The sequence below is a fragment of the Manis pentadactyla genome, chromosome 2 (genome assembly GCF_030020395.1).
Source record: "Manis pentadactyla isolate mManPen7 chromosome 2, mManPen7.hap1, whole genome shotgun sequence".
Taxonomy (NCBI): Eukaryota; Metazoa; Chordata; class Mammalia; order Pholidota; family Manidae; genus Manis; species Manis pentadactyla.
In genome coordinates, this window is record NC_080020.1 from 13,835,247 (window position 1) to 13,860,988 (window position 25,742).

The following is a 25,742-nucleotide window of genomic DNA, read 5'->3' on the forward strand; positions in this document are numbered from 1 at the left end:
TTACATACAATTGGACTGGCCATAGGGATGGCCCTAAAAATATTAATAAAGATAGCAATAAACAAAAAACTTGCTTTAATTGCAATCAGCCAGGACATTTCGCCCGCCAGTGTCAGGCAGAGATTCAACTTCACCCGCCTCGAGCTCCCCTGCCCCATGTTACCCCAAAAACTGTTTGCCCTAGATGTCGGCGCGGCTATCATTGGGTTACAGAGTGCTGCTCTAAGACAACTGTTGAAGGCACACCCCTTCAACCATTTCAGGGAAACTCCCAGAGGGGCCAGCCCCTGGCCCCACCATCAAGCGCGAACCAAGGGGCTATCAGGTTCGTTCCCCCAGCTCAACAGCAGCAGTTTCTCCCTGCGCAGACATCCACTCCCTCTCCCGTGCCACCCCGGGAAGTGCAGGATTGGACCTCTGTTCCGCCACCAGCACAATATTAATTCCTGACCAAGGGGTCCAGCTGCTCCCCACAGAAACTTATGGACCCTTACCTTCCGGCACCTTTGGTCTAATCTTAGGATGAGGGAGCTCTGCATTAGTTGGCCTCCATATTATACCATTGTTATAGACAATGATTATACAGGACAAAACCCTCCTAGCCTCTGCTTCTATGGGTCCAATATCTATATCAAAAGGGAAACGAATAGCCCAACTCCTACTACTCCCGTTAGATTCAACACATAAAAGTTATAATAAAAATTTCAGATTAAATGCTGCCTTTGGCTCCTCTGATGCTTATTGGGTACAACAAATCACCACTGAAAGGCCATTGCTAACCCTACAACTAGATGGCAAGTCCTTTGAAGGACTAGTTGATACAGGAGCAGATGCTATAGTAATATCAGCCCAACAGTGGCCTCCTAGTTGGCCCTGTAGTACAACTGTAACCCATCTCAAAGGCATTGGCCAATCCACAAACCCCAAACAAAGTTCTAAAATCTTAACCTGGAGAGATAAAGAAGGGAATTCCGGACAAGTCCAACCTTACATAGTAGCTGGATTACCCATTAACTTATGGGGACGTGACATTTTATCCCAATTAAAACTTGTCATGGCCAGCCCAAATGATGTTATTGCCCAACAAATGCTTAACCAAGGCTATTTGCCCGGTCAGGGCCTAGGAAAAAATAGTCAAGGCATAAAAGAACCCCTTATTGTCACACCCAAAACTGATCGTTTAGGATTAGGGAATAAAAATTTTCCATGATGGCCATTAACTTTCCTGTACCCCATGCAGATAAGATAAAGTGGAAATCAGACTCCCCTGTCTGGGTAGATCAATGGCCTTTAAATCAAGAAAAACTCACAGCAGCTACTAAGTTAGTACAGGAACAATTAACTGCTGGACACTTAGAACCCACCATCTCTCCTTGGAACACTCCTATATTTGTAATTAAAAAGAAATCAGGAGAATGGAGGCTCCTTCAGGACCTCAGAGAAATCAACAAAACCATGTTCTCAATGGGGGCCCTTCAACCCGGTCTCCCCTCTCCCATAGCCATCCCAGCTAATTATTTTAAGATCATCATTGATCTTAAAGATTGTTTCTTTACTATCCCTCTCCATCCCCAAGATAGAGAACGCTTTGCATTTAGTATTCCTGTCACCAATTTCAAAGGGCCAACGCATCGCTACCAGTGGAAAGTCCTCCCTCAAGGTACGGCGAACAGCCCCACACTGTGTCAAAAATTTGTAGCTCAAGCCGTACATCCCCTCAGGTCCAGATGGCCTTCCATCTATATCATTCATTACATGGATGATATCCTCCTGGCTGGGGTATCCAACTCTGAAGTCCTGAAATGTAGTCAAGAATTGACCACCCATCTCACCTCTTTCGGTCTCCAAATTGCTCCAAACAAAGTTCAATTAACAGATCCCTATTACTACCTTGGCTTTGAACTAACTCCAAACAAAATCACTACCCAAAAGATTCAATTAAAAACATCATACTTACAAACACTGAATGATTTCCAAAAATTCTTGGGAGATATTAATTGGCTTAGACCCTATCTCAAATTAACTACTGGAGAGTTAAAACCCCTTTTTGATATACTACAAGGAGATTCTTATCCCCTATCCCCTCGGAAATTGTCTATTGAAGCAAAGAAAACCTTAAACATTATTGAAACAGCTATACAACAACAAATTACATTCTTATCCTATGACAGGCCCTTCGCTCTCATCATCTGTAATATGCAACACACCCCTACTGGAGTTTTATGGCAAGGTAATCCTTTATTGTGGATCCATTTGCCCTCTTCCCCACCTAAAGTCCTTATCACATACCCTTCATTAGTTGCAAAGATCATAAAAGCAGGCAGAGAAAAAAGCCGCCAACATTTTGGCAGAGATCCTGATCAGCTCATCATTCCTTACACAAAAGAGCAAACAGATTGGCTTTCCCAAAATGTAGATGATTGGCTTATATCCCTTGCTTCCTTTCAAGGTAAAATCGATAATCACTATCCCTCACATAAACTCCTCCAATTCTCACGACTACATCCCTTTATTTTCCCAAAAAGAACCTCATCCACTCCTTTAGAAAATGCCTCTTTAGTTTTCTCAGATGGCTCCTCCTCTGGCATTGCTGCCTATGTTATTGGCTCACAGAGTTACAGTATCCAATCACCCTTTAAATCAGCTCAACTCGTAGAATTATTTGCTATTTTACAAGTTTTCAAAATGCCGAGCCAAATCCCTTTTAATCTGTATACCGACAGTGCCTACATAGCATATTCAATTCCTATTTTAGAAACTGTTCCTTACATTAAACCCTCTACCAACGCCATTTCCCTTTTTCAACAACTCCAAACCTACATATTACTTAGACAAGCCCCTTTCTATATAGGCCACCTGCGAGCCCACACCGACCTCCCTAGTCCCCTCTCCCAAGGTAATGCCCTTGCAGATAAAAACACCCGCTTTATGTATTTTATTATGACCGATGCAGTCACCAAAGCTAGTCAATACCATTCTCTTCATCATGTGAATGCTCACACTCTTCGACTTTTATTTAAACTCACCAGAGAACAAGCTAGGCAAATTGTTAAAAATTGTCCGGGGTGTGTTACCTCACTGCCCCTTCCTCATTTAGGAGTTAATCCGAGAGGCCTACTCCCTAATGAAATCTGGCAGATGGATGTTACTCATATTTCTGAATTTGGTGCTCTTAAATATACTCATGTGACCATTGATACTTACAGTGGTTTTATATTTGCCACTCTCCACAGTGGTGAAGCTGCCAAAAATGTTATAGTCCATGTTCTTCAATGCATTACTGTTATTGGCAAACCTCAAATCATTAAAACAGACAATGGACCAGGATACACCTCACAAGCATTTCAAAATTTTTGCCATCAATTTCAAATTAAAAACATCACAGGTATCCCCTACAATCCCCAAGGACAGGGAATAGTCGAACGAGCTCATCAAACTTTAAAAGGTATGATCAATAAACTCAAAACCAATACTGTGTATCCTGTAAAAGGCTCTCCAAAGAACCTCCTCAATCATGCCTTGTTCACACTTAATTTTCTACAATTAGATGATCATGGTAAGTCTGCAGCAGATAAGCTGTGGCACCCTGAAACCAAAACAAAGTTTGCAGAAGTTCTATGGAAAGATCCGCTTACCTCCAAGTGGCACGGTCCCAACCCAGTTCTTATCTGGGGCAGAGGCCACGCCTGTGTATATGATACACTGGGAAATGGACCTCGATGGTTACCTGAACACCTTGTCAAACCCATCAATACCACTGTGAAATAAAAAACACCTTAACACATCCCAGAGAGGAGAATCCTCCCTGAGAGCTGTCCTTTTGTGTTTTTGACTCTAAAGAAGGAGGAGCCAGATGGCTCCCTGAAAGATTAATAAAACCTGTTGATAAACCAGTAACAGGTAACAAGAACTAAAAACCGCTAAAGTTTTATAAACGCCTCATAACCATCTCCCAGGGTGGCGCCTGAGAAGTACTTTGTATTGTGTTTTGTTTTAGATGATCCTGCTGCTGGTTGCCATCCTGACGTGCCCCATCACTATCGGGGGCCAGTGACTGGGACCCAGGGCTGGCTCCACATATCAAATATGGAATTACACATGGACAATAAGTAACCAAGTGGGAGATGTTGTTTCAGCTAAAACAAACTTAGGAGACTCTCCCTCATGGGATCCTTTAGAAGTTGACCTGTGCAAATTAGCCTTGGGAGCCAGCCCAGATTGGGGAACATCGAGTATTCTCTGGCCGCAATTACAAGCGCCTAATACTTTTAATGGGGCGTTAGATTCCCCCGGTTGCTCTGAGGAAAATCGCCGAACAGCCCTTAGGTCATACACCTTTTACGTATGCCCTGGCACCCATCGATCCTGCTCCCTTAATTGGAAGTGTGGGTTTGAAAGTGATTTTTTTCTGTGCTTCCTGGGGATGTGAGACCACAGGAGATAGTTACTGGAAGCCCTCCTCTTCCTGGGATTATATTACTGTCAAAGCCCATTATCCCCACCACAGCGCTTTTTGGTCAGACGATGTGATCCCAGGATGCAAAAATTCGAATACTACTACTAAAGGATGGTGCAATCCCCTACAAATTAACTTTACCTCCCATGGAAAAAAGGAGAGCTTGTGGACCTCTCGACCTCTCACCTGGGGTTTACGGCTTTATAAAGACCACTATGATCAAGGTCTACTCTTTCAAATAAAACTCCTAAAAGGGGTTCCGATCCAGAACCGGGCCTCAGTGGGACCCAATAAACAACTACACCAACCCGGGACCTCACACCAACCCGGGACCCCACCAAAATCAGGGGGTGCTACCGCTTCAACCCACCCAAAAACTACTATGTATCAGCCTACTATTCCCCCAGGTCCTGCCTCCTCCGCGTCCCTCATCATGGCAGTTGTTAACGCTTCGGCGCAAGCTCTAGTAGCTGCGACCAATGCTACCACTAATGTCACCTCCTATACAGAGTGCTGGATATGTTACTCCTCAGACCCACCGTTTTATGAAGGTATTGCCATATTTGATAATATTACCTATACCAATGACACCTCCCTGCTATCCTGGGGGCCTGTTGAATTAACCCTTACTGAGGTTTCAGGACTTGGCACTTGTCTCCTCAGACCAAACATGAATTATTGAAGATTTGTAACAAAACCCGAGTTGTTACCACAGCTTCTCAATATGCGAAAGCACCTAATAACACCTATTTGGCCTGCTCCATGGGCTTGACTACCTTTATATCCACCAGGACCTTTATTACAAAAAAGGACTACTGTGTGCTGGTTCGCCTATATCCCAAGCTCACCATACATGAAGCTAGTGAATTCTTAAACTTTTGGGAGAAAGGATTACAGGATAGACCTAGACAAAAAAGAGAGCCCCTCAAAGCAATGACAATAGCTGTCCTTTTAGGGCTTGGAGCCGCTGGAGCCGGGACTGGTATAGGAGCCCTTGTTACTTCTAGCCACAATTATAACCAGCTTAGCTTAGCAATAGATAAAGATTTAGCAGAACTAAGAGATGGGCTTGCGAATTTGAAAGACTCAATTACATCTTTGTCAGAAGTAGTGTTACAAAATAGGCGAGGTTTAGATTTACTCTTCCTCCAACAGGGTGGACTTTGTGCAGCGTTAAAGGAAGAATGTTGCTTTTACATGGACAAAACTGGCTTAGTTGAAAATAGTCTTAAAAAGGTAACCGATAGTCTAGAGAAGAGAAAAAGGGAACGGGAACAACAAGAATCTTGGTATAAGAATTGGTTCTCTGTCTCTCCGTGGCTATCTACCTTGCTTCCTTCCATATTGGGGCCCTTGGTTGGTCTTATCCTGCTTATATCCTTTGGCTCCTGGGCTTTTAAAAAACTTACAATGTTGATCAAACAGCAAATTGACTCTCTTATAGCAAAACCTATTCAAGTCCATCCATTATCATCGCCTTGACTTGGCGGACCAAGGTGAAGATCCTTAACCGGGGCCTCATACCCGAAGAGACCCAACAGTAACCAGGGAGTAAAACTGAGACAAGCCATGTCAAGGTTACTTGACAAACATTCCTGGGCAATTAGATGGGTAGTCAATGACGGGTAACTAAGAGGATATACCTGCAAACAAACATAAGACCTCTAGGGGCCGATCTAATACTGGGGCAAGCTCCTATGCATATAGGCCGATTCAGTATTAGAGCAAGCTCCCCTGAAAACTCCAGGCCGACTCCAGAAGGAGGCAAGCTCCTGGAAACAGAGGCCTGGTATAAAACCTCTGGACCTAAGACAGGCACCGTCTGCCCAGAAGATAAATGGCTTAAAACACTTCAATAAGTGCTCCAATCCCTCCTAAAGGAATAGAAAAGGGGGAGATGCCGGGAACCAAAAGGACCCCCCACCCACAAAATGGCGAACTCCCCGCTTCTCTTCCGGGTCCTCTGCTCCCGCCGGTGCCAGCCAAGGCCCAATCACCCCTCTACACCTTCCCGCCGGCGCCACCTAAGGTCCAATTATCTTCTGACCCACCCCTTCCTTGCTAACCTGTATAAATTGAGCCTGCAAACAATAAACTGTGCCAGCTTGATCAGACATCCTGTCTTGCTGGTCGTGCTTTGTGTCCCTTGTTTGTTTCATTTCTGCAGGTTTCTCGTTTTGGCCCTCGTTGATAGTCCCGCGGGACGGGACAGATATCAGAGTTGTAAGCCATGGGGATCGAGCAAACCAGGATTCAAATAGACCTTGGCTGGTTTCTCGCTCTCTCTTCCTTTGATCTAGTCTTTCTCTGAGTTTAGACATTGAATCTCTTACTATTCCGGAATGGTCTGCATAGAAGCAGCATTCTTCTCTCAGAGCTGCACACAATCCTCCTTCTTTTAAGAACAGTAGGTCTAATTCTCGCCTGTTTTGCAGGACTACTTCAGAAAGGGAACTTAGGGATTCTTCAAGTTTAGTTATGGATTGCTCTATAGTCCTCAAATCTTCATCAATGGCTGCCCTCAGTCCCTCGTAATGTTGGTTCCCTTGGATAATAGCGGCTGTCCCCGTTCCTACTCCAGCTGCAACTCCTACTCCCAACAACACGGCTAGAGTCAGCGAGACTGGTTCTCTCCTATATCTCTGTCTGGGTTCAAATTCTGTTACAAATGAGAAATCATCATGATACATCAGCCTAGGCACTAGCTGGGCCATAATACAGAAATCACGGGAGGAATTGAAGGCGGAGGTAGAGACACACGGGGTCAGTCCAGTGTTACAGGCCCACCACCCTTCAGGAGGAGGGACTAGATACCTGTTTTCTCCTGAGGAAGCTACGGGTATGGTCTCATTACATAAATTCTTATGAGTGGGGGGAACCATGCCTAGGCATTTCCCTTTTCCAGTCACTTCGGTCAGAGTCAGCTTCTTGTGGCTGCCCCAACTACAGATCTCGTGACTGGTTGTATTGTTAAAGCTGCCTAACAACCCCAATCCTTCATAATAAGGAGGTCCAGAAGAAAAACATAACCAACAGGAATCGGTAGTATTTGGGTTGGTGGTGTTTAGAACCCGGAAAGCCCCCTCGAGAAGGTTGAGGAGACGTTGTCCGGTGCCAGGAAAGGGGGTTACTTGGCCAGGGGTGGGGACGGCGGCAATGGTGGCAGAGTCTACCAGTGGCACTAGAGTTTGCTTCGGGGTCGGGGTTGGGAGACGCAGCTGATCTCTTAGGACAATATTAGGTCCTACTGGGGCAGCCGGAAAGGTCTCAACTTTAAGTCTGATAGTAAATATGAGGCCTTTGTCATATCCAGATTTATAATATCTAAGTCCCCACTGTCATCCAGTGACCCACCCATCATATTGGCGTCCCTTATCACTGAACGTGATGTTTAAGGGGTTACATAGCCCTGTCTGTTCACAGTTGGGGGATGTGTGGTTCCGGGCTACTTTAAGGAGGTCCCAACTAGACATGGGGTTCCAATAAGCATCACCTGTAGTCTCACATCCCCAAGAGTTACAATAAAAGGATTGTAAGCCCCCACACTGTTGGGCTTGTTGGTAGGTTCGTCCGTCACGGGGGCAAACATAGAAAGTAGTGGTCTTCATCTGCTGGCGCGCGGCTGGATCTCTGCACCCAAAGCCCCCTAAGCCCCTTTGGCTCTGGGCCTGCATTCCTCCGACGTGATATGTCGGTGGTCCTCCCGGGACGTGTTGACCTTTGGGTCGGATTCTACTGGCTTGCATCCAGCTAAGCTCAGGTATATCCCAGTCCCCTACTCCAGCAACTAAGGCGCAAACGTTGGGGTGCAGGGACGGCCACCAGGTTTTAAGGGGGGCCGCCTTAGAAACAGACCACACTGCCTCTCCTGTCTGGGAGTAGACCTGCCACGTCAGCAACCTGGGCTCATGGGGGTGAGGGTTTTGGTGGGTTGGGAGTAGCAGGAGCATCAGAATCACCAATAACATAATTCTTTTTACACAAACGAAGCTTAAGGGGGTTATCAGTTCGAGTTACTCGCCAATCCGGGTCCGGCCGGGGCGCTTTCTTCAGATGTGAAACGTGTACCCAGGAGGAGATGCCATCCACTTTCACGGCTGTGGGAGTGGTCAGGAGGACGATGAAGGGCCCTTTCCACCGAGGCTCAAGGTTTCCCGTTCAGTGTCGTCTCACGTAGACAGAGTCTCCCACCTGGAACTGATGAGGCACTGAGAAGTCCTCTGGCCGATAGGCTTCCCGGATGGAGGCCCACACTTCTCTCTGTACAACTTCTAGGGCCTGTAACCTTTCAAGCAGAAACTTATTAGTTACACATTTGGGGGATGTATGGAGGTGAGCCGATTTGAGCGGAGCCGGGGCCCCAAACATTATCTCAAAGGGTGTTAGTCCAAAGCAGCCGGGAGTGTTCCTGACCCGAAATAAGGCGAAGGGAAGGAGGACTAACCAATCACATAAACCAGTCTCTATGGATAATTTAGTCAAGGTCTCTTTTAGAGTTCTGTTCATTCTTTCTACCTGTCCTGAGCTCTGGGGCCTGTATGCACAATGCAATTTCCAATCTGTCCCCAGGATCTTGGCCAATCCCTGACTCACTTGGGCAACGAAGGCAGGACCATTATCAGAGCCGATTACCTTTGGGATCCCGAACCTTGGAAATATCTCTTCAAGGATCATTTTGGACACTGTCTGAGCTGTCTCGGTTTTGGTAGGGAACGCTTCTGTCCATCCTGAAAAGATATCTAAGAAGACTAGGAGGTACTTATGTCCATACTTAGCAGGCTTAATTTCAGTGAAGTCAACTTCCCAGTAAGCTCCTGGCCGATCTCCGCGAAGCCTTTTCCCATATATTACTTGATGTTTGTTTACATTTACCAATTGGCAGGGAACACAATTTCTCACTACTTCGTCTGCCATTTCTCCCAAGCCAATGATATGATAAGGGGAGCTTCAAATCAGGGTTTTTAAGTTCTTGGCTCCTAAATGTGTCAACTGATGTAGGTGCCTTAAGTATTTTCCTGCCTCTTTTTGAGGCAGAACACTTTTTCCACTTCCTGACTCGTATGTTCCATGGGGTGAGGACTTTTGGAACCCTAGCTTGTCCATCCGAGCGAGATCTTCGGGTGTATACTGGAAGCTTTTGGTACATGTGTCTTCTGGGTATGCCCGGAGAGGTAAGATATTCATTCCCTGGGCTGCTTGTTTTGCGGCTTGGTCTGCTCTCCGGTTCCCTCGAGCTATTAAAGATTCATCTTTTTGATGTCCAGGGCAATGTATTATTGCTACCTCCCTGGGTCTATGGATGGCTTCTAACAAATCTAAAATTTCCTGTTTGTTTTTAACATCTTTTCCAGCAGAAGTCAATAGCCCTCTCTGTCTATAGATAGCCCCATGTATATGAGCGGTGGCAAAAGCGTATCGGCTATCAGTGTAGACATTAAGTCTCTTACCTTCAGCCATCCTTAGAGCCTGGATCAAGGCAACAAGTTCTGCTCGCTGTGCGGAAGTGCCTGTTGGAAGTCCGCTGGCCCACACGACCCGGTCATCGTCTACTACTGCAGCCCCCGCCATCCTCTTACCTCCCAAGATAAAACTGCTCCTGTCTGTGTACCAAGTCAAGAGTCCTGGTCCTTTCAGGGGCTGATCTTCTAAGTCCCGACGGGTCCCTGTCTCTTCAGCCAGAATCTCTTGGCAGGTGTGAAGCACTTCTTTCCCCGAGTCAGGGAGCAGGGTAGCCAGGTTTAGGATGGCGGGCGGGGCGAATTCCACACGGTCGTGATTCAGGAGCAAGGTTTGGTAGTGAGTCATTCTGGCATTCGACATCCATCTTTCAGGTGGTTGCCAAATTACACTCTCCAGCGCATGGGGAACAACCACAGTAAGTTTTTGTCCCAACGTAAGTTTGTCAGAATCTTTAACTAAGAGGGCCACAGCTGCTACTACTCTCAAACAGGCAGGCCATCTGCTACTTACTGGGTCTAATTTCTTTGATAAATAGGCGACAGGTCTCTTCCAAGGTTCCCATTGTTGGGTCAGCACCCCTCGAGCTACCCTGCTCCGTTCATCCATAAAGAGGACAAACGGCTTAGTCACGTCCGGCAATGCCAGGGCAGGTGCCGACAGGAGGGCCTTCTTAATATCATCAAAGGCCTGCTGTTGTTCAGATCCCCAAACAAACGGGGCTGTCCCTTTGGTTAGGGGATACAGGGGGGGCGGCTAGGGTAGCATACCCGGGTATCCACAGTCTACAAAATCCTGCCATCCCCAGAAACTCGCGGACCTGGCGTGGAGTAGTGGGAACCGGGATCTGTGTCACAGTCTGCTTTCAGGCTTTGGTGAGCCACCTTTTCCCTTCTCTCAGGGAATATCCCAAATAAGTCACTTGTTGTTGGCAGATCTGTGCCTTTTGGGCAGATGCCCTATATCCTAGTTTAGCAAGTTCAGTCAGAAGGGCTCCAGTGGCCTCTCGGCAGGCTTCCTGGGTAGGAGCTGCTATCAATAGGTCATCAACATATTGCAACAAAGTTACCTGTGGGTTGGAGGCTCGGTAAAAAGCCAAGTCCCGATGTAGAGCCTCGTCGAAGAGGGTGGGCGAATTCTTGAATCCTTGTGGCAAACGAGTCCAGGTCAATTGCCCAGTAGTTCCCGTGGAGGGGTCTTTCCACTCAAAAGCAAACAGCGGTTGGCTATTCTGGTGCAGGCGCAGGCACAAAGAAAGCGTCTTTTAAATCCAGGACTGTATACCAGGTGTTTTCCGGGGCCAGGGAGCTTAAGAGATTATAAGGGTTTGGCACAGTGGGGTGAATGTCCTGTGTCCTCTTATTAACTTCTCTCAAATCTTGCACTGGTCGATAATCTCCCGTTCCCGCTTTCTTTACAGGCAGCAAGGGAGTGTTCCAGGGGGATTTGCATTTTACTAATATCCCCTGCTCTATAAGCCTCTGGATATGGGGCCTAATTCCATCTCTGGCTTCTTTACTCATTGGATATTGTCTCACAGTTACTGGTGAGGCTGAAGCTTTTAATTCTATGACCACAGGGGGCTGATTCACAGCAAGCCCCATACCCGCCGTCTCCACCCAGGCCCCTGGGAACTGGTCAAGCCACTCCTGGCCAACTCGGGAGGGTTCTGGTTTCTTAAAGAGGCAGTATTCATCTTCCAATCTTATAGTCAAAATACTTAGGCTTAAAGGCTTTTTCTCTTGATTAGTCACTAGAGTTTCTTCAGCTTGAAAGGATATTTGGGCCCCTACTTTGGTCAAGATGTCCCTCCCCAACAGGGGTGTGGGGCATTCCGGTATGACTAGGAATGAGTGGCTTACTCGTCCCACTCCTAAGTCCACCGTTCTTCGGGTGGTCCACGCATATTGTTTCTGACCCGTAGCCCCTATCACCCAAGTCTTTTTGCCAGAGAGGGGGCCCTTAGCTTGGGTCAGTACGGAATGTTGAGTACCAGTATCTACCAGGAACTCAACGGATTGCCCCTCCACCTTCAGGGTTACCCTGGGATCGGGGAGGGGCTCTGAGCCCCGTCTTCCCTAATCTTCATCTTCTAGCAGAGACAACACCTTCTTGGGGGGTCCCCTCGGTGGCCTCTTTGGGCATTCCTTCATCCAATGCCCCTTTTCCTTGCAGTATGCACATTGGTCTTTCTCTAAAGGGGTCCGGTTGCTCAGGTGCCCTGCCTTGCTAGCTCTGCTACTAGGGGGTGGGCGTCCCCTACCTTCTACTACTACGGCCAAGATCCTTGTTAAATTTTTCTCATGCTTTCTATCCCTCTTTTCCTCTTTTCCTTCTCTTTCTTTCTCCTTCCTCAACTTCTTCTCTTCCTCGGTCTCCCGCTTGTGATAAACTTTTTCAGCTTCTTTCAATCCCTCAGCGATAAATCTTGTAGGCCTTCCAATCTCTGAAGCTTTTTTCTAATGTTGGGCGCTGACTGCCTGATAAAAGCAAGAGCCACTGAAGCGCTGTGCTCCTCAGAGGCGGGGTCAAAGGGAGTATACCGCCTGAAGGCTTCCATCAGGCATTCTAAGAACACTGCGGGTGCCTCAGTGGCTCCCTGACTGACCTCTCTTACCTTGGCCAGATTAGTGGGGCGCCTTGCAGCCCCGCGGAGACCCGCCACCAGAGCCTGGCGACAGATGGTTAGTCACTCCCTACCTTCTGGAGAATTTAAGTCCCAGTTGGGTCTGGTCAGCGAGGACCCCCTCTCTATATCATGAGGAAGTTGCGATGGTCGTCCATCGGCTCCAGGCACGTTCTTTCGTGCCTCCAGAAGGATCCTTTCTCTCTCTTCCATGGTGAAAAGTACCTGCAAAAGCTGCTGGCAGTCATCCCAAGTGGGCTGGTGAGAAAACATCAGGGACTCTATCAGCCCAGTTAGTCTCTGTGGTTCCTCTGAAAAAGGAGGGTGGTTAGTTTTCCAGTTATATAAATTGGCGGAGGAGAACGGCCAATACTGCAGAAGTTGGAGAGGTGGGTCCCCTTCCTCTCCGGGGATGGGAGTCCCATAGGACCGGAGAGGAAAAATACCTGGAGGGTCTAAAATAGCCCCTCGGCGGCGCCGAGTTCCTTGGGCAGGCCCCAGAGCCGGCCCCACTGCCTCGGCACCAGGGACCAGAGGTGTCGGGGGTGCCGGGGCTGGGGGGGCCGTAGGGGCAGGGGGGGAGGGAGGGGGGTCATCAACCATAAGCAAATCTTGAGTGTCTGGGTGAACTCTGGTGGTCTCTTTCCCTTGCTCTGAGGTTGGGTCTGAGCAACTAAGACCTGAGGGCCCATTTTCTTCTGTACCCAGGGCTTCACCCAGAGCGGTGGATTCTCCACCAACTCCTGCCACACTGCAATGTAGGGTTGCTGATCTGGGTGTCCCTGGGGCGAGTCCTGGAAAACAACAGCTTTCACTGCTAGTAAAATGGAGAGATCAAAGGTCCCTTCCGGGGGCCACCCAACATTAAAGGTGGGCCACTCGGAGGTACAGAAAGTCTGCCATGGTCTTTTCTTAACTTCTACTGACAAATTATGTGCCCTCGTCCTTACTTCTGTCCAATGATCTAACGTCAGACTGAGGGGGGTCGTCACTGTCTGTCCCATCGTCAGTATAACAATTATTAGACACGTGAAAGACACAGAAAACAGAGACAGACACAGATTAGACACACAGCGGCTGCTCCTTGTTTTCTTCAGATTTTTGACCAGAAATCGAAAGGAATCAGAGGGTTGATACTCTTGGCGCCCGAGAATCAACCCTATCTCATCAGATTCACCTTGCCAAAAAAACACACGAGAGGCCACCAGGCGTCCCTGGCCCTCTAATCTCCCCGAGGCGTCCCCCAGGGTTGCAGCCTGCGGTGCTCTGAGTACGTCTACCGACTGCGATCTCGAACCCTTTACGGGATCGGGACGACTGCCAGACAGAGGGTACCCTTCTCCAGAATTCCGACTGGTCGCAATGGAAAACAGAAGACGAAACACAGACAACTCAAGGTGCCGCTAATCTTACCTCCTCCAAGGGCGACTTCGGGAGTGAAGCGGGGTGAGCGCTAGATCCCAGACGAGCCCCCAAGAAATGTTGGATCTCCTCAAAGGAGGACGCCACCCCAATTCACTCACGGAAGGAGTCTCTTGATGCAACAAGCAAGAGGGCTTTATTCAGGAACCAGCTAGCTGGGGTCCAAGTGTCGGCCTGACGCAGTGGGTTTCAACAAGGACCCCGAGCACTCAAAGCCAGGGGTTTTTATAGCATTTTCAAAAAGACAGTTTTTTTCCACAAGCACATTACAGTGTTTTTCCACAAGCATATAGCTTTTCGGCTGGTGCCACATCCTGGGGTTTTTAGCAAGATAACATCATTTTCTAAAGGTTAGGGTGGCCTAGTGAGATAGGCTTGGTATGTATGATTAACTGACTGAGGTTAGCTGACTAAAGGTCACCGCCTTCGGTGTCCATGATTGATTAACTTGTTTTTCAAGGCTTTACCCAATTCCAGTTTTTCCTTCTAAGTCACATATTCAGAAAAATGGCTTCTAGGCCTTTAAGATGGCTACGTTTATGCCATATTTCTGTTCTCACCTAATGCTAGATTCTACAGTGTTAGGCTGGAGGAAGGAAAAACAAGGACATGCAAACAGAACAGAGAGATACCATAAAAGGGGAACAGACCAGACCCCAAGGTCCGTGCCTTATATGGAAAGGTGACAGCTCTTCCTGAATTCCATCCTTCTGATGTGCCAACTAAGACCCAGATGTCAGCCTCCTCCCTCTTGAAAGAAAAAAATGTTTCTAGCTATTATGTCACCTTTAGCCAATCATACCTGTCCACGCCCCCTAAGATAGCTTGCCCACTCCTCCCCCTCCTAACCCCTTATAAGCCCTCACCTCCCTGACGGGGTGTGGCTTCCCTGGCCTGTATTTCAGACAGAGGAATATCACCTGGGAATTGCGCTGAAGTAAACTGCCTGGCCCTTTGTTGCCTCTCCTCGCCGGCTTATTTCGGCTAGAATTTATCTTACACTTGGCACAGTGTGGGAGTGCAATAAAACCTTGAGACATGAATAATAAATGGTCACATACCCCCCAAACCATGCTTCTCTGCCCCCTGCCACTTCCCCAGGATGTGATGGAGTTTAGGCCCAGATCAGGGGCTAACAAGTCTTCAGATCTGATGGAAATTCAAGGGAAGCAACTGGTCTCCAGAGCAGCTCAGGAGGGTCAAGAGGTTTGGAGCTGACCCAGGGGCTTCTTTCAGTATAAAGTGAGTTTGACTGTAGTCACACCAATCTTGGCCCTACAATGCAGTCCCCTCCTCAGGTTTGTTCTCACTTTCCCTTACTCCCTGTAGGATCCACAGGACAAAGGGGAATGAGGTCTGATTTAGAACTATCTTCCTTTCTCCCTTTTCCCTCTTTGAAGCAATGCTCTCAAGGCTGGTGTAAGGCTGGAAGTACCGGAGGGAGAAGGGCAAGAAGAGTGCAGGCAGAGCAGAGACAGTACCAAATAGGTCTGTGTCATATGGGGAAGGAACAAAAAGCTCTTCCTGGATTCCAGTACCATGACGTGCAGACAAACCCGGATGCAGAACCCCTCCATCTGGAAGGAGGAGACCTCTGGCTGTCCATCACCCGAACCTGAGCCAATAAAAATTTCCCTACACACCCCTGGCCTGGCCCACTTCCCCCTCCTTTCCCTGTTCTCTTAAAAACCCTCGTCTTCCCTGCTGGACTCGACTTCTCCAGTCTGTGTTTCAGACTGGTGAACCTCACCCGGGATTGCACTCAAATAAACTGCCTGGCCATTTGTTGCCTCTCATCGCCTGCTTATTTTGGTTAGAATTCATCTTACAGCTGGCAGGACTGAGCGGCTTCCAGGAGAGGCAGCTCCGTCCTCAGGAGCATGTGGCCGCCCTGACTCCACGTGCTCCTCCCCACCTCCTCCGTGGGTGGCCAGGAAAGGTAAAGAAACCAAGTGCCATTATTCCCCCCAGAGCTGGAATTATAGTTAATAATAAAGTCTGCAACAATTAAAATGAGATGGCATTTTTGCCTGCTGAATTTGCAAGTTTAAAAGTATAATAGCATCCAGGGTTGGAAGAAAATTAATACTAGCATAGGAAAAAGGGAGTAAAATAATAATACAAATTTTCTGTAAGGCAATTTGGCAATGTGTATCAAAAGCTGTAAAAATGTGCAACGCTTTGACTCAGTGATTTCACTTCTAGAAATCTATTCCCAGGAAACAGTCCGTGATGTGCACAGATCCTACTAACAAAGGTATTCATTGCAGGTTAATTTACTAGAGTAAAATTTACAAACTAAATGCCCAGTAATGGGCTGGTTAAGTGAATTACAGTCTATCAATATAATGGAATACTATGCACACATTTAAAAAAACAATAATGATGTAGGTAATACTTCAAAACATAGGGCTAAGTGGGAAGAAAAAGAGACTAATACCAAAAGAGTAAGTGCAGTAAGAGCTCTTTTTTTGTTGTTAAAGTTCCCACGGGCTTTAGCTTATACTGCAGGGGGGACTATTATCAGCGGAAAGAGAGATTTTAAACATTTTCGGAAAACAAAGCAAAAGCAAGTGTGTTGGGGAAAATGAGTGGAGTAAACTTAGCAGCCCAGAACACCCCCAGCTGGGAGCTGGGGAGGCGTGCAAGGGGCAGGAGCACCGGTCTTTCTGGCAAAACCCCAGGGAAGCTCTGGGCTTGGGCTTAAAAAGTCAGAAGAAGAAAAGTGGCTGGACACTAGGACCACTTGGAAAGCCTATCTAGGGTAGTGCGCGGGCTCCCCAGCCCTGCCTGCGACTATCCGGGCACCTGCTCCCCCGACTCCCAGCACCCAGCTTGATGGTCATTCTACAGGGAGTTCTGCCCAGGGAGAAGCCCCGCTCAGGGGGCGTGTGACTCTGCAGACTGTCCACCAAGCAAGTCCTTATAGCACGCAAGCCCTGCCGCTCACCACGGGGGAGTCCGAGGCAGCTCCCCATTGGTGAGCGAGGCCTGCAGGCGGGGCGGCATTTCACCGCCCCCACCCCTGAGCCCCTGTAGTGAGGAACTGAGGCCCATATTCTGATATGTGAACAGGCTGCACGTTACGGGAAGGGGTCACATTCAGTGTTGAAGGAATCAGAATGAGAGGCTGCAGTCTACGTGCCAAGGTGCCACGGGAGCTAGGAGGAGACCATTAGGCAAGGATCATGCACACTGGGAGAAGGGCCCAGGACAGCACAGGTGGGCACACCCCATGCCAGGAACTCAGAAGGTATCCCTCCAACTGCTTAGTGATGCATCAGTAGCGAACAGCACCAGCTTCGTACTTAGACTTATGGGAGTCACAACTGAAAGGTCTAAAACCTAAAATCAGACATGATTACGAAAGGTTGCTCATTCTCTACACTGATTTTTTTTGTTTACCGTGTACATTGTATAGTTTCAGTAAAATTATAAAAATAAAGGGAAGAAAGCATATACAGAGGTGGCATTGTGCTTTCCTATTTCCCTGGTGCAATTCAGAGAAACACGGCTATAAAAATGGTCAAGTCCACGTTGAGCTACCTTTGGCAAGAGGATGATACTTCTCTGACTTTCCGTAAACACAGAACTGACACCACTGACTTATTTTTCATTAAGAAACTTTCATTAACTTATGAAGGTTTCACATGAGCAATGTTGTCTGACACCACTTATTTTTAACATTTTCCAAGAACCAGCTTATTTAAATCAAAAGCTAGGGCATTTGCTTCAGATGTTGTTCCTTATTAGGGCCCCGGAATTGTTGTTTTTTATTTTTAAGTTTGGCAAGCACTCTTCCTGGCTTCTGGGGACCACACAGTGTGGTTCTGACTACAAACGCTCCCCTCTCTCTGGACACAGCTTTCGTCGCTCCTCCGTGTACAGGGCATTTTCAGCAGCATTTCCCGGGTAGCTGGGACTGAATGGGGAGAGCCGGGGCCTCACACTTTTTATGTGAACGGGAGATTTCAAAAGGACATTAAATCACCCAGCCATTTTGTAATTATCTCATGTTTCAGTCTCCTTGACTTAACACATCTATTTCCATTTCTGGTGTTTCCTTCCTCCTGATATACTTGAAAAGCTTTATTTATTCCCTTCACTATTCTAGCAAGCATAAAATCCTCCCTATGCCCAGCCCCACTTTTTTCTGCCTCTATCTTCCCTTCACTTTTGTGCCTAATCTGAAGTTTCCCAGAAATATAGTTTTCAGAGAGGAAATGAAACAAAAATCCTATCACTAAATTCCTCACATGTTCAGAAGCACATGGTTAAGTTTTTTTTCAGTACACTGAAAATACTTTAGTAGGTTTAGTATACTTTTTCCCTTTTTTGTTGGTATCATTAATCTACAATTATATGAGGAACATTATGTTTACTAGACTACTCCCTTCACCGAGTAACCCCCAAACCCCCAATACAGTCACTGTCCATCAGCATAGTAAGATGATGTAGAATCACTGCTTGACTTCTCTGTGTTGCGCAGCCCTCCCCGTGCCTCCCCCAGATTATACATGCTAATTGTAATGCCCCCTTTCTTTTTTCCCCCTCTTATCCCTCCCTTCCCACCCATCCTTCCCAGTTCCTTTCCCTTTGGTAACTGTTAGTCCATTCTTGGATTCTGTGATTCTGCTGCTGTTTTGTTCTTTCAGTTTTTCTTTGTTCTTATACTCCACATATGAGTGAAATCATTTGATACTTGTCTTTCTCTGCCTGGCTTATTTCACTGAGCATAATACCCTCTAGCTTCATCCATGTTGTTGCAAATGGTAGGATCTATTTTTTTTCTTATGGCTGAGTAATATTCCAAGTAATATTCCATTGTGTATATGTGCTACATCTTCTTTATCCATTCATCTACTGATAAGGGTCCTTCCATTTCATGGCTATTGTAAATAGTGCTGCGATAAACAGAGGGGTGCATCTGTCTTTTCAATCTGGGCTACTGTATTCTTAGGGTAAATTCCTAGAAGTGGAATTCGTGGGTCAAATGGTATTTCTATTTTGAACATTCTGAGGAACGTCCATACTGCTTTCCACAATGGTTGAACTGGTTTACATTCCCACCAGGAGTGTAGGAGGGTTCCCCTTTCTCCACAACCTCACCAACATGTATTGTTGTTTGTCTTTTGGATGGTGGCAATCCTTACTGGTAGGAGGTGATATCTCATTGTGGTTTTAATTTGCATTTCTCTGATGACTAGTTATGTGGAGCATCTTTTCATGTGTCTGTTGGCCATCTGAATTTCTTCTTTGGAGAAGTGTCTGTTCAGCTTCTCTGTCCATTTTTTAATTGGATTATTTGCTTTTTGTTTGTTGAGGTGCATGAGCTCTTTATATATTTTGGGTATAAACCCTTTATCAGATCTGTCATTTATGAATATATTCTCCCATACTGTAGGATGCCTTTTTGTTCTATTGACGTTGACCTTTGCTGTACAGAAGCTTTTCAGCTTGATATAGTCCCACTTGTTCATTTTTGCTTTTGTTTTCCTTGCCCGGGGGGATATGTTCATGAAGAAGTCACTAATGTTTATGTCCAAGAGATTTTTGCCTATATTTTTTTCTAAGAGTTTTATGATTTCATGACTTACATTCAGGTCTTTGATCCATTTTGAATTTACTTTTGTGTATGGGGTTAGACAGTGATCCAGTTTCATTCTCTTACATGTAGCTGTCCGCACATGGTTAACTTTTGAATTCATGTTACCCATTTGTTCAAAGGCATCTGATCTCCTTTATCTGGAATCTAATGAATTTAGGAAGAAGATTTTTCTTTTGTTGTGTCTTTCTCTACAAGATCACCTATTATCCCCATTTCTTTCAGCAGATCCTTGGTTTTATACCTGCAATGTCATTTCTGTAAAGTGGATACGGCCCTCACCCTGAACTTGTTTGTGAGGTTTGCTCTGGAGCGAGAGCCAACTGTGGCCCCGGCACCAGGGGATTCCCTCTTGGAAACAACTGTTGGATTGTTGGTGCTCAGGCCCCGCGAAACCCAAGCAGCTACTGTTCTGTGAGCGCCACTTGCTGACCGACTGCTCGGTGATCCAAGGGGCTGGGTCGCTGCTGCACAGCGGCTCAGCCAAAGGGAGAGGCCAGACAGGAAACCCAGCAATCTGTCATGACTCCCACCAACACCAGGAGTGGGACAGTTCACATTTTCAAATGCGAGGAAAAGCTGAGGGTGGAGAAAACATCATGCTTGGTTTCTAGCAAATGAGAGACGGAAGCTGGGGAAGGTTTTTATTAATTCGTATTAACCACAAACTGGGTGGCTTACCCAACAATTCATTCCCTCACAGTTCTGGAGGCTAGAGACCCAAGATCAAGGGCTCAGCAGGGCTGGTTTCTTCTGAGGCCTCGCTCTGTGGGGCACAGACGGCCGCCTTCTCATGGTGCCTAAGACCACACGTCATTACACAGTCCTCCCTCTGTGGGTGTCTGTGTCCTAATCTCTTCTTTTAAGGAGACAAGTTATATTGGATCAGGGCCCATCCTAATGGCATCAGTTAACTTAATCGTCTCTTTAAAGGTCCTGCCTCCAAACACAGTCCCTTTCTGAGGCAGTGGGGGTTGAATCTGAAAACATGAATTTTAGGGGACACAATGTGGCCTATAACAGAGAACTTTTATGTTCCTTACAGTTCCAGCCTTCTGTCCATTTCTATCCTCTGCAGGCGTATTTTTAGCTCATAATTCACATACCACCCTTTCTACCCTTTGCTTTTCCCACTCCAACATGTGCTTACTGAGTTTCCATAACGCTCCCCAACACTGTGCTACCCCCGGCTGGGGGTACCAGGATGACTCCTGCCCCTGAAAAGAAAGTGACATGTTGAGAAAACTGCCACAGGCCAGTAGGGACTGTAACAGACGTGTGAGTAAGGCTTTGTGGGCGTGCAGAGGGCCAAGAGGCTCCTGCCCAGGGGCCAATCTGAGCAGAGATGACAAAAGCCGTTGAAATGAAGGATACGAGTTCATCAGGAAGAGAAAAGGGGGGAACATCATTGTAGAAAAGAGGAACAAAAGTAAAAGTACAGAAGCAAGAAAAGGTGTGGCACAGTCTCTGGTTGTCAGCTGGGAGCCAGTGATGGGCAATGAACAGGAATCAATCTGGAGACGTACGTTGGAGCCAGGCTAAGAAACGAGGGCTGTAGCCAGAGCAAGCCAATTGATATTTTAAAATATTTATTAAATATAGTTAAATCTTGGCTTCTGAACACCTATGTGCAAAGTACCTTGCTTATGGCATTTAGATCATCCTCACTTAATTTTGCCTTGCCGACCAGACTCTGGGCTCCTCAATGGCAGAACTGCTCTCTGACACTTTACTTGCCTCCCATACGGCCCTACCATTGCCACTGTGAGTAAATAAATGAGTAGATGGAAAGGAACCCTTTTCTTTCTAAGAAAATATTGCTTCTATATCCGCTATCTTTCCATGAAGATAAAGATACTAGTATATGTAAACATAGATCAAACACTTTCTCTTACATGTTTATTTACGGGAAAGTTTTGTAAGGACTGGTGGATTTATGCCTGCTTTAAGAATTTTTCAAGACAAAACCTATTTCAAAGTCGGGTAGGCTGACCCACTTCCTTGTTTTAAAGGCTGATGGAACCAAGGTCCCGTTAGGGGATCCCTTGCACATGAAGTGACATCAACCCATCCTTTTTGTCAAACACCAAACACTCTTTCCTTAAAAAGGTCCCATTTGATCTTTATAGGATTCAACATAAGAAAACTGTTCACCCTCTAGTGACCTTCCCTTACTGGGCTTTTCTCAGCTTTTACATCTACAGTGGACATTCTCAAATTTGTTATACATATAGCTGTCTAATAGTTTCATAGAAGTAATTTCCTTTATAAACCATTAGAAGCATGCTATTCGTATCTCACCATCACCCTCAGTGCCTGGCATACAGAAAATAATGATGGCTATCACAGTGTATGTGCCAAACACTTCATGTATAATTAAACTCATTTAATCCTTATAATAATCTGCTAGGTATGATCTTTATTTTAAAGATGTAAAAACCGATGCAAAAATTGTTCAAGCAACTTACCCAAAGAGCCACATCTGGTAATTGTCAGGTGGGATTTCAGCTTTAGAGGCTGAGGTCTTAATCACTGTTACACTGCTAGCTAAGAAGTGTTCATAAATATTGGTTTATTAATCAGTACATCATCTGAGCCCATAGACTGTTGGTAGGACCGGAATCCTCACTCAGTTCAGCTGCTGGATAAGAAGGCAGCAAAGTGCTGTGCTCCCGGGACAGTGCCTGGCAGTGCCTCCCACCGCCCCACGCGCACGGTGCTGTCCCTCCAGCACAGCTGTACAAGGCCAGCAGGCCTGTGTGTGTGGCTGGCGGATGCAGGGGAACAGACAAGGCTGTGCTTTCTTCTCCTGATGCACCAGCAGCTACATAGCCAAAAGGCTTTTGTTGCGACAAATACCGCTCAAAGAGAATATAAAATGAGCATGGTGATTATAATTAAGTTCTAAATTTTTTTAAACTATGAAGGATAATCATTAAGAATGATAATAGCTGCCACTTTTTGAACCCTTGATATATGGTAGACATTGGACCAGGTGCTTTATTGCGTGTCTCATTTAATCCCCCCCAGAACCGCTAAGTATTAGGACCCCATCTCCCGCTTAGAAATAGGAAAGTGGGGCTGAGGGGTTGCACACAGCAGAACCCTGACCCTCCCCCTTTTTTCCCCTCTCCCTCTCCCTCCCCACCTCTCTGTTTGTCCCCTCCCCTTCACCCCTCCCACTTTGGACCCTATATGTTTTTCTCTCTTATAAATTGAACCATAAGTGACACACAAACAACACTTCCTTTTTTTGGGAAATATTTAGTGAATTTATTCAAATGAAAGTGTAAATGATACAGAACTGTAAGTATTAGAAATATACATACTATAAAAAGTGAATATAAATTAGCCAACCCCATGGACATTTCCAGTTAAGCATTCCATACATGTACACCTTTTCCTTTTATATAGGAATAAGACACACATATATGACATGATGACTCTGGAAAAAAAAAATCAGAGATACTAAAAATAGTCTCAAGTTCTGAAAATGCTGTGGAGTAAGTTTTAACAACATTCTACATGAATGGAAACCCTTGATTTAATTCAATGATTTTATCATGCCAGAAGCATGGTTGGTTTTAAATTTTTTAAAACAGATATTGGTATAATACACATTGGCTTATTAATAATTGAGGCATTTGTATACACAGTATCTCAGTGCAGACAAAAAACTTTCAGTATACATTAATTGCTATGATGTTTTAAACTTTCAAAGTCTTTTCAACATAAGAAAACAGCTGCATACATTTAAGTGTTTTCTTATAAAACACAATCTTAAAAAAGGTAATGATGGTCTTTGTGATTCCTAGTAATAAGTCCTGTCTTTTTTTTCACATAGTATAAATTATATTTTTATACAGAATTGTATTAAGACCCAGTAGTCTTAAACAATGTGACCACATAACCATATAAATCCCAAGGCAGCAAAGGTGAACAATCTTCACGGTGCACTTTCTCCTCTTTGAAGTTGAAGTTGCTCTTTTTGGATATTTTTCCACTTCAATGTGAAGTAGATTACAGGGTTTCATTTGTGGTTTCCTTATGTGGCTTTTTAAAGAAAAAAAAATGGTTTTGATTTCTTTCACAGTTCACAGTTCTCAGTTCTCAGGGGAGACATTTGGGGGAAATCATATAGTCCAGGGATGTTTCGAAGAAACAAATGCTCTTTAGTAGATGAAGTCTCTCAATGCAACTGTAATAAATAAGCATCTACATCCTTAGCTATATTGCTAGTATATCCTGGAACCAAAGGAAGATGGTTTTCCTGTTCCCACAATCCACTTAATTGTTGTTTTAAAATCGGAATATTTCCATCATTTATAATCTGTTTTGGATGATAGTTCTGACCATCACGTTTTTATGACTGCTTGTGTTATGGAAAATACTGAAAAAAACCTGGACTGGATCACCAACAGAAAAACCAAGTGGCACTCGGAGGTCTTGTAGTGTTGAGACTTTATTTCACCCCTGCGGACTCAGAGGGGAGTAATCGCCCAAAAAGTCTGAGCCCCGAACAAAGGCAAAGGGAGCAATATCTATCTTTCTGCTTCCCGTATCTGTAACCTTCCTACGTGCAAGCGGGCAGGCAAGGGGGAGGGAGTTTAGGGCGCGAACCTTGGGACTGGTGCTTTTTTTGTTTGTGTTGAGGAGGGCGGCAACAGAGGGGAGCCACCCGGGCTAGACTGCTGTCTTCATAAATCTTTTCCTATCACTTGAAGCCAGTTTAAACCAACTATTATGTATTCTTCAAATTTGCTTTTAAGTAGAGACTTTACTAGAGGCAACAAGTCTACACAGCAGCCAAGTGAGATGTATTGTTTTCTTCCTGTAAACTCACCAAATAAGCTACAAGCTCACTTAAACTTCTTTTTCTCCAGAAAGTTAAAGCTACATTCAATCTCAAATTCCTGCTGAACAAAACTTGTGCCATTGTTTCATGGTCCTGAGAAGCCTCAGAAAAAACCCCACCACTGTATTTTGATGATGGGCTTTCTGTCTGAAGAACCAGAATCACTGAGGTAACCAAGTGTGTCCGCATATCACGGCGGAGCCTTCCAGGCAAGCGGCCTGCACAGGCCACTTCATTTTCTTAACCTGCCAAGGTCACGGCCCCCACTTTTCCGGGGCTGTTTTCTTCTGTGACAAGGGTTTGGGACAGAATGATGGGCTTCCTGCGATAATCACCTTAGGTAGTTTACTGGGGCTTCCCACAGCTTGTCCAGCTGTTCTCTGTGGTCAGCAGCCAACTGCTTTGGAGGTTTCCTAACCTCCTTCATGATCTTATTGGTGAAATTAGAGATCCTCCTCCTGGGAAGATCAGTGGAATGACCCTCAATATTACTACAAAAGTTCTGTTCTTTAACACTGAGAGTTTCAGATGCCATAATCTCTCACATACCAAGGCTGGGCCCAGGCAGCCCCCGGGAAAGCCTGTCCTCAAGAGGCCCCTCTCGGCACGGCCCGTCCCCCCTCCACGTGCGCACATGTCCGCTCCACCCCCGGCCCACGGCCCTGGTGTCCCCCTGGTGGCCTCCCGCACCCGGGCCGCGACCCACGCCGCGCAGACGGGCGGACAGGCCTCGCCGGGGGACGCAGGTGCCCCGCCCCGCCCTCGCCCTCGCCCCCGGCGGCCCGGCCAAGCGGAGGCCACCGCAAGGCCCGCAGGTGGGCCCAGGGCGTGGCCGGCTGAGGAGGAGGCCTGCCCGGCGGATGCCGGGCTCCCGTAGGCATGGCGGCCACTTACCGGCGCCTAATGCTACCACCAACAGCACTTTTTGTTCTCATCGCTAATTTTGTTTGCAATGAACTAATGCGGTTATATATTTTCTTTTAGATCCTTCTCTCTTAGAGATATCTAATAAAAGTGTTTACAGTAAAACAGTAAGATTTCTAACTTAAAATAATCCAGTAAAAATAAATAATACAAGTTTTAAATGAGGGTACAGATAAAACAAAAACAAACAGAAACATTTTTATAGCTCACTGGGTCCCCACATCTCAGTGGGGACACTTCCAGCACCTGGAGGAGCCCAGCTCTTTGCGCCTACATTTACTACCCCATGGAAATGCCTTAAGATTCTTCTGGAGCATCAGATGCTATCAGCAAAGGTTTTTGCAAGTGAAATCAGAAAAGTTGTTAACACAATCAGGTCATATTTAATTTGGACATC

At 46.1% G+C, this 25,742-nt stretch overlaps 1 pseudogene; it reads right to left on the reverse strand.

Moving 5' to 3' along the window:
• Positions 1 to 22,865: 22,865 nt before the first annotated feature.
• On the reverse strand, positions 22,866 to 24,956 carry LOC118928328 (KATNB1-like protein 1; annotated as a pseudogene).
• Positions 24,957 to 25,742: the final 786 nt, after the last annotated feature.